This window comes from Prionailurus bengalensis, chromosome D3, assembly GCF_016509475.1.
Source record: "Prionailurus bengalensis isolate Pbe53 chromosome D3, Fcat_Pben_1.1_paternal_pri, whole genome shotgun sequence".
Taxonomy (NCBI): Eukaryota; Metazoa; Chordata; class Mammalia; order Carnivora; family Felidae; genus Prionailurus; species Prionailurus bengalensis.
The window spans coordinates 14,022,877-14,040,262 of record NC_057356.1 but is presented as its reverse complement, the minus strand read 5'-3'; the positions used below and the strand labels follow the sequence as shown (position 1 = coordinate 14,040,262).

The 17,386-nt window shown below is 50.2% G+C and overlaps 1 protein-coding gene across 3 annotated transcripts in view; it reads left to right on the top strand.

Moving 5' to 3' along the window:
* Positions 1 to 17,386, top strand: part of NOS1 (nitric oxide synthase 1) — a 187,803-nt gene that overhangs the window by 70,445 nt on the left and 99,972 nt on the right. Inside the window, exon 1 of one of the 3 annotated variants that reach the window (XM_043557706.1) lies at positions 2,404 to 2,453. The exons of the other annotated variants lie outside the window; for them this stretch is intronic. The gene's annotated coding sequence lies outside the window, so the exon portion shown is untranslated. Of the gene's footprint in view, positions 1 to 2,403; positions 2,454 to 17,386 lie in introns of those variants that run through there. 3 annotated transcript variants of the gene reach the window in all.

The following is a 17,386-nucleotide window of genomic DNA, read 5'->3' as shown; positions in this document are numbered from 1 at the left end:
TTGCTCTCATAGCCGCACGCAGGACCCCTCAGGACGACAAGCTCCCACCCTGGGCTCCAAGGCCCCGTCTCCCCACACTTCTGTCTGGAGAGCCACATTCGGGGGACTTTGCTGTCAATTGCACCAGGACACCTGGCGGTGAGGACAGACCTGAAGGAGCAGGGTTTCTGTCTCCCTCTCCCCAAACCCAGGCCACCTCTGCCTTTTGCAGACATAGCTCAGCCTGGGCCCTGACCCCACCATCTCGTGGCTGCCCATTCCCCACCAGCCACCCCTCTCCCCAGATCCGGGCAACTGGTTCTCCAGGAGAGGAGGTGCCCCGCCTTAGGCCTATTTTGGGCCCAACCCCGCATGCAGGCGAGGTAGCTGCTTTGAGCAGGTGAACGGCCAGCCCAGCGGAAAAGTGGCTTCCCTTCCCCTGGCTTCCTGATTTTCCCCAGTTGCCATGGTAATTGAGGGGAGCAGCATTCTGAGTCTGACACCACTGAGAGCCTGTGCTCAACTTTGAAATGGTTCAGGCCGGGGAAGCTGGAAGGACTCAGCTGCGGCCCCACGTCCCCGGGGTGCCCCATCCAACGTTTATGTCACTATTAGTCTCGGCATTGTTACTATCTTTTCTGGCTACTGTTTACTGAGCATTTACTATATGCCAGGCATTTTTGCCAAGGGCTTCACCAGCATCATCTCATCGTACACATGTTCCCGACGACCTCAGGCCCATTTCACCACTGGGGAAACCGAGGCTCTGGAACTTGGCCCATGTGGCACAGTCAGGAAGTGGCAGCAGAGCCCTGGGGCCCAGAGGGAATTTCTGGCGTCTTCTTTCCAGGACGAAGCAAACAGCTCCGTGTACCCGCCAGCTTACTCCTTATTCCTTCCTCCCCTCCTCATCCCCCCCATACCTCTCTTTCTGGCCCCAAAGTCACACCCCCCTCTCCGGAGCGTCATATGCAAGAGGATCTGAAAAGCATTTTAGTGACAAGGGGGGGGGGGTCGTTCTTCTTTGCCTCATCTCTGCAGAACTCAGAACCTGAAGAGGTTTGTTTCTCTCAGCAAGGCTGGTGGGGGAAGTCAGATCAAGCCACCTGGAGCCAGGTGGGGTGTGTGTGTGTGTGTGTGTGTGTGTGTGTGTGAAGTCTCCTCTCTTTCCTTGATTTGCTGTTTCCCCAAGAGTGTGTGAGCAGCAGTAACAGTGAAATGCAAAATCCTTTGCAATCTGCCCAGGAAAAGACAGCTTTTGAGACGGGTTTATATGGTTACCCATATGTTAGAGCCCCTAAGAAAGGGAGGAAAGCTTGGATCTCGATCTTCTCCTCCCCCAGCCCAGCCCAGCCCCGGCCCTCTCCCCACCTGCAGGCCCACTGGGCCACAGGTGAGCCAGGCCCCTCCCCAGCTGCCAGGCCTAAGTGCTGCTCCGGAGAAGACCAGAACAAGGCAACGTTTCCAGAACTGGCTGCTTCTGTCCCAGTCTGCCCACCCAAGAGCCAGGGCCGGAACCCAAGCTGCGACCTCCTGCGGGCTCCTGGGGGCTTCCGGCCACGCCCCGCGTGGGGGAACCGCGGGGCCCACTGTCCCGTTAAGGAATCCTATCCAACACTGATGCAGAGACCGAAAGAACCATCCCCGTCTCCCATGGGGCCTTGTCTGCCCCTGAGAGCTGCCCTGTGGCCACTGCATTCAGCCCCCTCCAGGCTCCCAGAAATCGTCGTGGTGTGTGTGTGTGTGTGTGTGTGTTTCCTGATGGGGGGAAAAAATGGAAATTAGGTTATATAAAAGATGTATGCTTTGGAGCCCAGAGCGGCTCTTTTAATGAGGGTTGCGACGTCTCCCGCCCCACACCCATAAACCAGCCGGGTTGGACGTCACCGCTAATTCGTTTCAGCGATGATAGGATAAAGGAGGGACATTAAGAAATAAATTCCCCCTCACGACCCTCGCTGAGCTCACGGCTCAGTCCCTACATATTTATGCCGCGTTTCCAGCCGCTGGGCGAGGAGCCACTTAGCGCGGCGGCTCCTCCGAGGGGCGGCCAGGCGGCGAGCGGCAGCCGGGCGGCCGGGGTGAGCCAGGGGCGCACGCGGGGAAGCCCGCAGCCTCCGTCCCGAACTTGGGTTCGCTGGGGCGGAGGGAGGGGAGGGGACTCGGGAGGGGTGGGGGCTCGGCGAGAGGGGGCGGGGAGGGATCAGAGAGGCACAAAGCGGAGGGGAAGGGGGAGGGACGCGCGCGGCTCCCATCGGGAGGCGAGTGGGTGCCACTGGCGCCCTCCAGCCGCGCGGGGCGGCGGACCGGGAGGATTCGGAACCGCGAGCGCGGCGGCCGCGGGCGCCCGGGAGGAGGAGGTGGAGAAGGAGGAGGAGGAAGAGGAGGAGGAGGGCAGGCAAGCGGACCCGCGGCCGGCCGGGCGGGCGCGCAGCGCGAAGAGGCAGCCTCGGCGCTGCCCGGCTCGGCGGCAGGTGAGTTCTCGGCCCAGCCGTCCCGCGTCCCCTCCCGGTGCCCTAGGGCTCCCCGCCCCGGCGCCAGCCCCGGGAGTGCACGGGAGGCGCGGGGTTTGCCGCGCGTCCCAACTTGGTTCGGGCGACCCTGTTTTCTCCTCCCAGCGGGCGGCCCCAGGCCGGGGGCGCCGGGCCGGGCGGGGGTCGACGCGCCCGCCGCGCTCCAACTTTGCAGGGACCCGCGTCCCTCTGGAGCCGCGCGCTCGGCTGCGAGCTGCGCGCCCGCGGTAATGGCGGACCCCTTGGCACCGCTCGCTGTCCCCGGCGGGCAGCCCGCGGCTGGGGGACGCCGCTCCCCGCGGATCGCTGCACCTGCCCGGCCTCAACTTTAAGCTTTGCTGCGCGCCCGGCCCTCCGGAGGTATGGCACCTGCGCGCCCGCGGTAATGGCGGACTCCGCATCGCTGGCCTCCTCCGGCGGGGGCCCGGAGGCTGGGAGGGCTCCGCTCTCGGGAAACGTCCCTCCTGCCTGGCTTCCAACTTTGCGAGGATCCTCGTCGCGCGCCCGCGGTCGTGGCGGGGCCGCCTGCACCTCTTACTTCTCCAGCCCGGGCGGGATTGGGGTGTAAGAGCGCCGGCTCCCAGAACCTAGGAAAGTTGTGCCTCTCGCTGGAAAAGAGGCTCTGGGGCTCCCGGCGCGCGCGTCCCCCGGACGGACGAGGGGCGCGCTCCGCGGTTGGGATTTGGGACCGGGCAGTGCACTGCGAGCAACGGCTTTGCTTCCAGGTGATCAAGGGTCAGGGCAGGGTCCCCGTGAGATCCAGCTTCCAGGACCACCCGAAGGTCCCTTGGGTCCGAGGGTCCCGACAGGGCTGTCTGGATTGCGCCCTAGAAACCCTGAGACCCTCGCCTCCATCCCGGGGTGGGGGACGGCACTGCGGCCGGAGCGCCCCGGGGCTCTCTGCGGGCTGGAGACCGTGCTGCCTGCGGTGGGCACCCGGAGGGAAGAGGTGCGCGCTGACAAGGCATGGAGTGAGGACTGGGAGCTTCCGAGGGACACCCCTGGGCTCCAATCCTAGATTTACCTTTTACTGGGTGTATGGCCTCAGTTCTCTTGTCTTTAAAATTCCTTTCTCATGGGGCTGTGGTGAGGACGTTAAAAAAATTATGAATGTGAATAAAGTGCTCAGTGTTTCTGATAGTTTATTGTTATAACGCCCCTGGGCCAGATCCGGGAGACTCAGGGTCAGGTGTTTCCTGCCAGTAGGACCTACAGATCCGCCCCTCAAGGCCCCCAGGCTGGGGTCGGAGGCACTTACCTCTAGTGGAACCCGAGTAGTCCGGGAGAAGATGCATAGGGTTCTTCCTGGCAGATGAGATCCCATTCTAATTCCATAGTTTAGTTCAAACCGTGCACACAGACCCCAGAAGAATCTACAAGTGGCCAGTGATGGAGCACCCCCAAGGGGGTCCCTGAGCATAGATGTGGTGCTGGTGAGCCTGCCCAGGGCACATGGTCTGGCCTCCGGTGGCCCACGACCTTGACAGAGAGGAAAAAGGAACTAACCCCTCAAGCCAGCCCCCCTGAGGAAGGAGAAGAACCTTCTCCCTCTCTTCTACCCCTTTCTCTAATTGGGGTTGGGGCAAATGCTGCCGGTTCAGACTCAGGGAAGCACTGATCTTCCCCATTGTTATTTTGAACTTGAAGCCGGCAAGGGGCCTTTGTGCCCCAGCTGGCAGGGGTGGTGTCAATTCTTCTGTGCCCCCAGGCACCTCAGCAGACAGATCTGAGAAGCCTTGGCAAGAATCCTAAGGGAGACAGTCTACGCCACCACTTTCACTACCACCGCCCCAGTCCTTACGAAGAATCCAATTTCCAGAACCCCTGAAAGAGTGCACGGCTTTGTGCCATCGCCAAGGGGAGGTCACATAATAAGGTATCCCTGGAATACCCCAGAATACTCCCCTGAACTCCCCCAGGTTACCAGTGCAGTGATCTGAATCCCATTTTGCAGATGGCAAAAGCTGAGGCAGATTAAACTCAGCAACCTGCCCACAGTCGCCTAGGTGGTAAGTACACAGCTGGAGAATTTAGTCTCAGGTTTTAGCTCTTTAATTTGCGGGAGGGGGGCGCCCACGTCTGGACACCTAAGTGGTCTAACAAGTCCATGTGGGTGCCCTTGCGCCCACAGCCTCATTTCCTGATACATCTGCTCAGCAAGAGACTACCCCAGTGGTCAGGGGCACGACTGTGTCTCCAGAAACTGTAATTTCCCCAAAGTCCCTGACCACGTAGAGAAAGAGCTATCAGCATAGTAGAGAGATCTGGGTGAAGATCTTTGCTTGAGACCAAGCCACTTAACCTCTCTGAGATTCAGTTTCATTATCTGCAAAATGAGAACGTAACTCCCACAGGGTTGTGTTGTAGATTTTCTTCATAATGTATGTGAAAGGTGTTCTGGAAACAATAGGTTTATGCCAAGATTGGTGATTCCAGAGGAAGTCTTCTGTTGCACTCTTTGGGGCCAGTAGTGTGGCTGTGGTTTCCAGACCGGTCTGCCCTATGCTTTTCCTGTCCCTTCTTTATTTTCCCCAGATGGCCAACGCAAGCCGTCTAGGAGGCTGTCATCCACAGAGAAGGACCTTGCAGGAAAGGGTGAGAGTCTAGGAGTGGTGAAGCGGGGTGCTTTTCTTCCTGAGGGCTTCTACCTCTGAGGCCCGAGACCCTGTCCAAGGTACCAACCAGACAACTGTCCCAAAACTTTCCTACTGGTGGGGTGCCAGTTTCCTAGGACACAGGAAGACTTGGGGGGGGGGGGTCAGTTCACCAGGGTATTGTGAGAATGCACAGATCCGGCTGTGGTGCCTTCTTGGCTGTATGTTTTGGGGTGTCTTATGACAAGACTCAGTATATTGCCCGTCATTCTGGTTCTGTGGGTCTGTGCGTGCCTTGGTAAGCTTTGGAACGTGGTTGAGAGCCATTGGCAACAGTCTGTGCCCATTAGAACCGGGGCTTTTCCTAATTAGAAACTGGAATGCGCAGAAGTTGAATTTGGCATTTTAGGACCAGTTTTCACCTGGCCCGTTTGAACAAAGGGGCACACTTCCCATTACAGGTCATTGTGGGTTGTGTGTTTAACAATACAGTGGCTACAATGACTGTAGATATGACCGTTTTTATCATCCTCATACATGATAGCATTTAGACCTCACTAATCCAACAGCTTCTGAACGGCAGCCCGGTAGACTGTCGCCATCAGAACCCAAAAGCACAGATGCCAGATTCTGACGCCCAGGTCTAACGAGTCCGCGTTTCCGGGGGAGACCTGAAGTTTCTGTGTTTTTAACATGACTTCTGCAGCAGATTCTAATCCCCTCAGCTCTTGTCCACCACCTCATCTTCCAGAGGGGGAAACGAAACTCAGGAAAGGTATGTGACTTGCCAAAGGTCACACCGCACTGTATTGACAAACCTCTGTGTCTTGACCCTTTGCCAGTGCTCAATCTGATAGCATCATGTTTACTCCAGGATAGAGAAGCCCCATAGTTTCCGAACTTAAAGGAATTTGATTACGTCTCTCCCTCTCTCTCCGTCTCTCTCTGTAGCGCGCTCTCTCTCTCTCTCTCTCCCTCTCCCCCAGTTGTTGTCAGATTGTTCAGGAGAGACTGATCAGGACTCCTTCCAGTCTGACCTTGTGGTGCATCAGCCCTATGACCCTGTGTCTTGTTGGACATTAGCTCCATTGGTGGACCCGTCTGTCCTTGCAGAGAGGATTTCATTTAAAAGTGATCTATTGGGTAAAATTTTAGGAGCCGAGTAATCACAGATGCTGATAAACCCTGTCTAACTACCATTGATTTCACCAAAACCATTGGTTGGAGCTCTTCGACAGCCGCGTCGGCCCCCGACCCAACCTTTCCAAGTCCTGCAGGTGTATATCACTCACAGGCCTGTTCCTATGAACAGCACCCAGCAATGCTGGAAGATTGAGTCTACTTGAATCTGTGAAAATAAAAATGATCGATCAACAGAAAAGGTCCCTAAGTCCCCCATAAAAGTGTAGCTAACAGGGTGCAGCAGGCATGGGTCTTGGCATAGGCGTGTTTCGTGACGATCGGCCGAAGATGAGTAGCAGTTATCCGTGGCTCTGCGGCAGACGCCAGCACATTTGTCAAATGTGTGATGATGACTGCTAAACGGCAGGCTCGGTGCCGGACCCCAAGGGCAGATGCTCAGATTAAGGTGGGGCGAGCTCCTCTCCGACGAAGCCTGTGGTCTGGTCGGGCAGTGGGCTCCAAACAAGCCTTGTGGCACGTGTGACGGTTCTGCGGGAGAGGCTGCAGTGAAATGTTGCGGCAGGCATCCCGGATGGACGACTGGGGGTATCCACGTAGGACTGCTCAGAGGAGGCAGCACCGGCCTTACTGATTCGTAGCATCCTGCCAGTGACAGGGTCTCCGGTGCCAAACTGGGTCAAGTGCAGCCAGGTTGAAAGGCAGAGACCACACGAAACATCGAGAAGGGATGTCATCTGGGGAGGCACCTGACACCAGGCCCTAGCACCTGTGGATTCTGTGACTCGGGGTGAGTGAGTTAACCTCTCTGAACCTCAGGTATGTCATCCATAAAATGGGGATTATGGCTGGTGCATGGAGCTGTTAGGAAGATTCAGTGAGATAGTATATGTGGAACTCTGGGACGGGAAACAGCATCAGGCCCGTGTTAGTGATCAGAACAAAGCAAAGAAATGGAAACAAGAGAGACCCCTTTAGTTGGCCCTCTGATGTGGACCGTGCCTGTTCTCGCTCAGCACCGATTTTCTCATCTGTGAAATGATGTTTAGCATTCAAGGGCAATGCCATTCGGAAACCTGCAGGAATGTTCTGGCTGCCTGCTACGGGCTTTGCATTTTGGTCTGGTCTGGTTTAGTTTTCTTTTCTTTGCACCTTTAGGTCAGAAACCCCACCATTAAATATTGTTTATGTCACTTGCGTGGCCCTTGAAGACATTTTCCATTTACAACCCCTCAAAGACCTTTTCCACTTTAACGTTCTGGGGCTCGCCGGAGACCAACATTTGCCCAATTCTCGTCTGTCAGTGGCATTCGTGATTTCTGCTGACAGTTCCTGAAGGAAGACCGGTCTGTTAGCACTAGAAACACAGGGGCCCTTGGCAGGGGTGAAGTTCTCATTTCCAGCCCGGGCAACGTTTTCTCTTTCCTCACCTCTGATTTGTGATGTTCTGCCCCCGACCATCATAAGGTCACCTCTTGTCAGTTGGGGTTCCCAGAAAACACAGGTCTTCTTTGTTTGTTTGTTTGTTTGTTTGTTTGTTTGTTGGCCACTCAAGCTGCTTTAGGCATCTTGACTAAAGGCACCTAAAAGAAATTCCACAGATTATCAGGGGTATCCCAAAAAGTGTCTCGGCTTCTGCTGGGAAACTTGGCCCACCGGTGTTAAATAATACTCTGGAATGCCCTCCTTATTCAAAACTTGACAGCTACATCATTACCATGGGGATTTAAATGGTGGGCCTTTCTGGAACCTGTTTCCAGGTTGAAATGAAGAAGGGCACATGGCAACTTCAGATGCTGTGGATGACCAGTCAGTGCTTCTGAGTTAAAGGACTTCTTGTCATGAACAAGAGTCTGGGCAGCCGTTTCTTCATCTAGCAAACGAGCCCCAAGCTCCCAGCTCTGTGACAGAGCCCCGCAGGAGAGGCTGGGGCGTAAAGAAACAGAAGACGTTCTCCCTACCCTCAAGGGGCTCGGGTGTCCAAGAAAGCGACCAACTTGCCCATAACTAGAATGCAGTGGGGCACATGATGTGGGCCGTCCATCGCCTTGGGTCATTAAAACAGCCGTGTGGATTTCATTGTGCTGTATTTCATCCCCGGAATTGTAAGCCTAAAAATGTAACCTAGGGGGATAAATCAAAATACCACCTGATAATAACTGACATATTTTGGGCATGTTTCTTTTTTTTTTTTTCCTTTGGATTTTGAGGCAGTCTCTTAGCTGTGACTGTTCAATATCCAATAAGGAAAATGAAAACCATTACGTTCATGTAACCAGAATGCAGGTAATGAAAATAGTCAATAACATCTATGTGCTAGTTCATTAAGATAAGTCTTAGCTGGAAAAACCTTCATCTGTCATTTCTTTCCGAGTATCACTGTAGTCGCTGAAATAAAATCCTTTTATTTCTCGCCAGGCAGGGCATAAAATAATGAGACAGGATGGATGTTTGGGGTTGATATTTTTATTGGTTTTGATTATTTTTTTTAACAAGCATGCAAAACTCCTACGTGTAGGTAAATATTTCCTTAACTGCTGTCTTCAATGCACAGGATTTCTTGGGGGTACCTCCTTCAAGGCTTGCCTTCCGAAATTACACATTTCTTTCCGACTCTCCTGCCTAATGATGGCTTCTTGGGCTTTTGTCGGGGGGGGGGGATTTGCATTTCAGAAATAACAAGAAGTCATTGAAAGGCACATTTTGTGTTCAAGATGGGTGATTACACGGGATGAAATCATGTGGAGATTCTGTCTTGAGGAGGGGCTCTTTTTAAAAAACAGTATGGTATAATTAGACTTGGAGGGTTTTTTTTTTTTGTCTGGTTCCAAACGGGTGTCTAAGTCAAGCATTGTGCTTTGTGCACTTGATCTTGCGACTCTGATGACGAGAACCAGCCCCCATGAAGCCAACAGTCTGCCTGCTCAGGAACCACTTGACAGCCTGTTTCCATGTTGCGATTGGCTTCTGTCCCCTGAGCGGTAGGGATTAGATTTAATACTCCAGTTGCCATTGTTTAAAATGTGACCTTAACTGAATATTTGGGAACCTTTTGCAAGTACAGGTAATTTTCTTAGGTGTTATAACAGCACTGTGTACCTTGTGAGACACTGTCTTTGAGATATGTGTGCTTAAGAGTTAGGGGCTGAAGCTTCATGACATTTGCAACTTATTTTCAGATGGGTCGGGAAAGATAGATGCAGACCGAAGATAATAGGGTAGGTGGATAGATGAAGTCAGCGAGAGCTGATAGATGGATGGGTAGGTGGGTAGATGGACAGATGGACAGACAGGTACAAGCAGGGCAAATATAGCAAATGGTAAGAGTCGTCCAATCTGGTTAGAGGTTCATAATTGCTATTGTACTATTCTTTTCAATTCTCTGTGTTTAAATATTTCATAATGAGAAGTGGGGTGGCAAGAATAGCTTTAGGCTTTCCTCTGTGTTGAATTTTCCCAAGTTTCTTGCAAGAATAACATTCGGCTTCTTGTCTCTGCCCCCCCCACACACACACGCGTACGCACACATGCACACACATATACACATGCTCACGAGCACCGCTTTTCCTGGAAGAAATAGTCCTGCAGTTTAGCAGAATGTCACTGTTTTTCATGGCAGCCTTTCTTTACATTTTCCCCCCAGCATTTTAATTAGGGCTATGAGTCACTGTGCTTTATGAAGGCTGGTGACAATGTCATTTACGGCTGTTTAGCATCCCAATCGAGCCCTCTTCTGAGGCGCTCATTACATCAGGGGCATTGAGCAGTGAGCAGACACTTCTCTCTGTCAGCAGCAAAACAGGTTCTGGGCCTCTTGAGGAATTCAGAAACAAGGTGGAGGTTCGTCTCTGGAATATCTTCCCAAGTTGCCTTTTCTACTGCGAGGCTTGATAGCCCGGGTGTGGTTTGAGTGCGTTTCAGCTCCAAAAGGTGATCCAATATTGAGGATTTGACATCCTTCTTGGAGACAGCAGGCTCTTCTCCCAGGCACAGGGGTCTGACTTGCCCTGACATTGGCTTTTAGATGTATGAGACCCCTCTGGATATGAGGTGATGGCAGGAGGCAGGATTCTGGAGCCCATCCAAGCCAGATTCGAATCCAGCCACTGCCACTTACTCATCCTGTAACCTTGGGCAGGTTATTGAATCTCTCTCTAAACCTCGTTTTCCTCTTCTGTAAGCATGGGGATGATTCTACCTCACTGGGTTATTGGGACCGTTAAATACTCAGTGCCTATTGGGTGTTCCGTGCATTTATTCGTAAGGACGAGGATCACCATTGAGGTAATCCAGTGTAGACATGCTACACCCTTGACCATTGCGGTTGCTTCTGGTACTCCTCATCCCTAGACCCTGGTCAAGGTTTCTCAGCCAGGGTCCAACCAGGAAACAGAAGACACCTGTAGCTGTGATACTTTGATTCCAAGATAATGTAACGAAAGTATTATTTAAGAATGCAGTTTAAGATGCCAGCAAGGGAGAGTGAAGCATTCAAGGACCAGCAACTGGGCCAGTGATGACCACCCCAGGCCCAGTGGAGCAGGGGGAGGGAGCACGTTACCGAAACCTTTGGGCCATGGAATGGGGTGTGGGGAGCTCTCAGAAGAAGCTGTGCTCAGAGAGGAATGTAGACCTCTCGAGACCACAGCACTGAGATGGCATGGATCCCCCTCTCCCTCCTCCCCATCTCCCTTTTCTCCCATTGGCCAAACCCAATCAGAAGCCAGAGGACAAGGATCCTGTTGATATCCATAGAGGTCAGCCTCCTCCCGGAGCCCAGATAAGTTAGGAGAAGGATGGAGAATAGATCTGGGGCCAAAGGATAGAGAACAACCATCGCTGCACAGACAGAGAAAAGAGGAAGACCTTGTTGATTATCAGGAAGAAAGCCAACCCCAACTCGGCATCTTGGGGCAGAAACATGCTTCCCTCATCTGGGATGAGCTGGAGTGTCTCCAGTTTTCTGTAGGATCCCCATGAAATTCTCAAAATGGATCCGGCATTTACTTCCATTGCAAGCACCAAAATACATCCCAAGGTGCTTTGAGGAAATGGGGAGTGGGCATTATAAAGTCCAATCCATTTCAAGGCATCATGACTTAAGCAGCAAATTGTAGGGTAGCATCTTGGGTAAATAAAGCATGCGGTCTTCTGAGGAGGTAAGGCTTATTGGAGAGGCTGCTGAAATAGGCTTGGTGTTCAGTCAACAAGCAACCAGTTGGATGTCTACTCCATGATGCTCTGAGCACATAGCTGGAGGCGATGGCCAGGTATGACGTACCTGCCAGGTACTCATGTTGTGAAGCAGGAGTTCTTAGATGCCTTCGAAGCAAGGCATTCTAGTGGTGGCGTCCCAGGGACCCTGAAATTTTGTTGCTGACCTTCGAAGAGCTGTAGATCAAACATGGAGGAACTTCTTGGCCAAAGCCCCGTGATGATGTAGAAAGAATCACAGAGTAGGAGCCGGGGCACCGGTGGGGGTCCAGCAATGATGTCAGCACAGGCCAGCATTCTTCGCACACATGCCGAGGGCCGGGTGCTGTGCTAAGCGCTGGGCTCGCAGAAACAGAACTTTTCCAAGTGGTAAATTATGGTAAAATTCACATAACATAAACGTATCATTTTAAACCGTATGATTTAGTGGTATTTGCATACATCCTCAGTGGTTTACAACCATCAATTCTGTCCCGCTCCAAAACATTTCCCCACCCCAGTGGGAAACCTTATCCCCACTAAAACTTGGAAACAAGCGTTCCGACAAAAACCTGTACATGAACGCTCAGAGCAACACCATTCGTGATAGTCAGTAGGTGGAAACAACCCAAATGTCCATCAACAGGTAAACCAAAGGTGGTGTGTCCATACAATGGAGTAATATCCAGCCATAAAAAGGAATGAATTACTGACGTATGCCACAACGTGGATGAGCCTTGACAACATGGTGCTGAGTAAAACAAACCAGGCACAAAAGACCACATGTTGTAGGATTCCGTTTGTACGAAATGCCCGGAACAGGCAAATCCATAGAGACAGAAAGTAGATTGTTGCCAGGCGCTCGAGGGGGACGGGCGGGGAAAGGGAGGGGAGAGAGAGAGTGCTTAACTTGTACTCATTTTTTTAAATCTCTTATTTTGAAGTAGTCTTAGACTTACAGAGATGTTGCAAAAATAGTGCACCAAGTTTCTTTATATCCCTTATCCAGCACCCCCTGATGTTAACGTCATTCAGAGCTTTGGTACAATTGTTAACTAAGCTATCAACCTCACTTGAATCTCACTTTTCCCACAAATGACCGTTTTCTGTTCCCAGATCTTATCCAGGATCCCACACACTTTTAGTGCTAATTTCTCCTTAGTTTCTTCTCTTCTGCGACAGTTTGTCACACGGGCTGCCTCTTAGGAGTGTGAAACTTCTGAAAACTACTGGTCAGTTACTGTGGAGGAGGTCCCTCAATTTGACTGTGTTCAATGCTTGTCTCACGATTGGAACACAGTGGTATCCCTTTTTTAAATTGACTCATTAAATACTTGTTTTGGTCGATAATAGACAAATGTAGCTGGCATCTCTGTACCATGGTTCCGTGGATATTATTCCTTAAGATGAGGCTATAATAAGGGCGCCTGGGTGGCTCAGTCGGTTGAGTGTCTGACTTTGGCTCAGGTCTAATCTCACCATTCGTGAGTTCGAGCCCCGCGTGGGGCCCTGTGCTGACAGCTCAGAGCCTGGAGCCTGCTTTGGATTCTGTGTGTGTCTCTCTCTCTGACCCTCCCCCACTTGTACTCTGTGTGTGTCCCTCTCAAAAATAAATCAACATTTAAAGTTTTTTTTTAAAAAAAGATGAGGCTATAATAAGTATTTAAGATAAAAAGTGAGTCAACTGTGAGGAAGACAGATGATTGCATAGGTGAGGCGCAGGTGGTCGGGGAAACACGACATCGTTTTGTGTAATTTTCACAAGAGCCTCGCAAAGTAAATACTAGTATTTGCCATTTTACAGATGAGGAAACAGAGGCACAGAGACGCTAGATGTCTTGCCCAAGGCCACCCAGTCAGTAAATGGCAGAGTCAGGATTTGAACCCAGGGCCTACAGTCTTAACTATGACAATCCCCCTTAAGACTTCCTTCCTGCCTCTATGATGTCAGCTTAGATGGTGCTCGTGGTGGTTTTACTTTCCAGGGGGGACGTTCGCAGAGCTCTGTTCAGTAAGACTGAATCAGGCGGGCATGTGTCGCTCAGGGCCGAGGGAGGGGTGTCTTCTAGGGGCTTTCCAGATGCACTGGTACAACATGGGATGAAGACCCAGCCAGTGCAGGGAACCCCAAGGTAGAGTCACCTAAGGAAAATGAATGAGATCTTGGACTGTGTGTTCCCTCTAAGTGAAGGGAAGCTGGTCTCTGTGCAGCTCTTGTCGGAATGAGTAGGCAGACTGCTTTGACGTCAAAAGTGAAAGCTCCATTAGAGAGAAAGGTGTCACTCCAGGAAGGGTTTTGTAAACCCCTGCACCAAGTGGAGTGAAGCAGCAGCTAGGGAGTTAAAGGTGACTGCTGTGTGAAATGCTCCCCCGTTCTCGTAGCTGTAACCCAGGGAACATGAGGGCTGGATGAGCATCGGCCACGGGGCACAGGCGGGGACAGATGCAGAGGGCTGTCAGGAAGGTGGGCATCCCATTGAACACCCAGATCAACCAGGGGCACCTATGGCAGGACCCAAGGTCACTAAACACATCTGTCCTTTCATTGGGCAGCTTCTAAAGGTGACCTTCCTTGTTTCTCTTAAAAACTCCCTATGTAACAGGGGTCCCACGGTCAAATAGATACCTCCAAGGTCCTGGCAAGGAACAAATGAGTGAGGGCGGCTGCATGGGGCTGAGGGGAACTGGAGAGCCCATGCCCCATCTACAGGGGGCGCTGCTATGGGGCGCCTGGGGGGGCTCAGTTGGCCAAGCATCCAACTCTTGATTTCTGCTCAGGTCATAATCTCACAGTTCATGAGTTCAAACCTCATGCTGGGCTCACCCTGACAGCACGGAGCCTGCTAGGGATTCTCTCTTTCCCTCTTTCTCTCTCTCTCTGCCCCTCCTCTGCTAATGCACATGTGCATGTGCTCTCTCTCTCTCTCTCTCTCTCTCTCTCTCTCTCTCTCTCTCTCCTCTCTCAAAAAATAAATAAAAATAAACATTTAAAGTGGGTGCCACTACCCACCCCAGCTGTTTGCCGACATTCAGAAATGCAGATCGAGGACTAGCACACCGCCCAGCATTCCAAAAAAACCAGAAATTTGCATTTCATGTGAAACTTCCAGGATTTTTTACGTAGTGGTAACCAATTTGAAAAAAAAAAAATGTTTTTAGCTCTGTTGACCAAACAGAACTCATGTGTATGCCTATGGGCTGTTGTCTGTAGCATCTGACACAAGACTTTTTGAAGCAAGTGATACCCTGGGTCTAAAAGCACTTTTGTGCAGAACGGTTTATAGTTTAGGTGGAAATGAAATTTCGCTGGCAATTGCCATTTTTGCAGGTCACAAAATAGGTGGATATCTGCAATTTTACTCGGTTCGACCTAATATTGTTCTACCCCCTTGACTCAAGTATTCTGCTTGAAGCCTGAAGGGACTGCAAAAGGGTAACACAGGCATTTAGAGTCAAAGTGGACCAGGGTTTCTCAAGACATAAGGGCACACCAATCGCCCAGGGTCGTCTTAAAATGCAGAGTCGGATTCCTAGGTCTGGGTTGGGGGCTGAGGTTCTGCAATTCCTAACCAGCTCTCAGGTGGTGATTGCTGGTCCGTGGACCACAGTTTCCATATAGTAGGCACTGGACCGTGTCCATCACTGGTGACTTTACAAACTTTGTTGAGAACCCCCTCCTCTTTGCCTCTCCTTTTTCTGAATCCAAGTGTTCTTACCCGAGGATGTGAGGTCTCCTTTATTTGTTCTTTGATTTGTAATGGGCCGTGTTATCACCTCCCTGTAGCTGCATGACAGCAACAAGTGAAATGACCCCGGCCCTGCCTTCCTGTGTGGCAGCCACCAGCCAGAATAGTGCTCTGGATATGGCATGGGGTTCTCCAGGTCCCTACGGTCCCCGTCGCTCCCTCTCACCTCCCGCCTGGGCCGCCTCCTTCAATAGCTGTGGACTCAGGGATTGAGACTCTGATTTACTGAGCACCTACCATGTGCTGGTCACCTTGCTGTGCCCCAGGGATCCAGTGGTAAACCAGAAAACCAGGGTTCCCGTCTTCAAGGAGCATACGATTTCATAATTCATTTAGGATGATAGGTTTGGGGAACAACGTAGTTACTCAGTAAAAGCTGAGTAAAGGAAGGAGTTGTGGCTGGGGTCTCTGACACTATGATCTTTCTTTTTATTTTATTTTTTATTTTAAAAACTGTGTTATTGTTTGTGGCTCCCTTCATCAATACTAGACAAGTATAATCAGCTTTTTATCCTAACAATGAATTTGATCTTTTAAACATTTTCTTTGATAAGCAATTAGTATGGGGTCTATGGAACCCTACAGAGCTCTAGGGTATCTAGGACACCTGAGAATCCTGAAATTGCATGTGCAGCTTCTGTGATGATTTTCCCCCTGCCTTCACCTGTCATGGTTTCTTCCCACCCCCTGTTATCAACCCTGGATAGGCAGATAATAATTGGAGGTGGTTCATCAGGAAGGGTGGGGAGGGATAAGATACTTGACTGCTTGGATTTATTTTGAATAATCAAAAAAAAAAAAAAGTAAAAACAGACATCAAGTGCATCTACCGAGGAGGCTGTGCCTCACATCCTGAGATGAGCATTAGTGTCAAATATAGGACCCCGAATACATTTCCTGATTTCATGGGGGGAGTAAGGAAAATAAGCATGGAACTTGAGGTTGAGAAGAAATCATGCAAGAGACCTGAATCCTAGTTCTGACTCTGTCTCTAAGAACCTTTGGCAAATCCTTCCCTATCTGTAAGCCTCAGACTTCTCATCTGTAAAAGGTAGGGTTAATCCAGTGACTTCTACTCTTATTGCTTACTGGATCATGGAGTGCTTTGACAATCATATTAGGGATTGTCTCCCCATGTAAACACACATATGCACGTGGTCACAAAAGTTGTGCACACAATTCCAGGATTGTCAGGGATCCCTGAGCCCTGCTGGGGGTCCATATTATGAACAATTGGAATAGAAACCCCCTACAGTCCTTTCAGCGACCAATTACTAAAATTATAGGTAGTTATCAGGTCAGCTGAAATAAAAATACACAGTAGTATTTGGAAAGTGACAACAAAAAAGTCTTTGAACTGTCATTATTTGTAGGTGATATAATTATCTGCTTAGAAAATCTGAGACTAAAATTTACTGGAGATAATAAAAGAGTTTATCAAGTAAAAAAAATTAAAAAGCAACGACTTTGACCTCAGACAAACTTGGTTTGAATCCCCATCATTGGCAGTGGCTCCATCAACTTCTATAATATAATTAATCTCTTTGAGCCTCAGTTTCAGCATCTATAAAATGGGAATCATAAGATCATGTCCTTCATACAGTTGTTGCAAGAATGAAATTAGGTAATTCAACAAAGTGTTTATATATACAAATGTTCAAAATATTGGGTTGAATTTGATCATTTGCAAAACTGCTAATTTAGGAGAGTTAAACCTAATTAATAAAAATTAAATTAAAGAAATTGCTGTGGATAGCTGATCATTTATTTAGTAAATATTTATTTTGTGCTTACCAAGTGCTAACATATTTTAAGAGAGTGAATGATATCTTTCAAATCAAAGCAGACCTAGGCTGCCTTTACAAATGTACATCAAACCCATACCTGCCTTGGTGAGCTATTTTTCCTCCTGTCTTTCACCCTTGTCCCCACATCCATGCTAATATAGGGCAACCAAAATGCGTTTAGTTAATCTGAGAGTCTTGATCTTTTACTCAAGTTTAACCCATTTACATTTATTGTTTTTACTGATCTATCTGACATATGTGGTGTTATTCTTAGCGTCGTAGTTTGCATTTTCTATTTAACATATTCTCCCTTAGCTGAAATTCATTTGTAACTGATTCAGACCTACGTGGATACTGTGATCTATTTGCAGGGAACTTTCAAGTTAAGGGAGCAGATATTATCAGTTCTTCCTTAAGATAACCACTCTTACTTT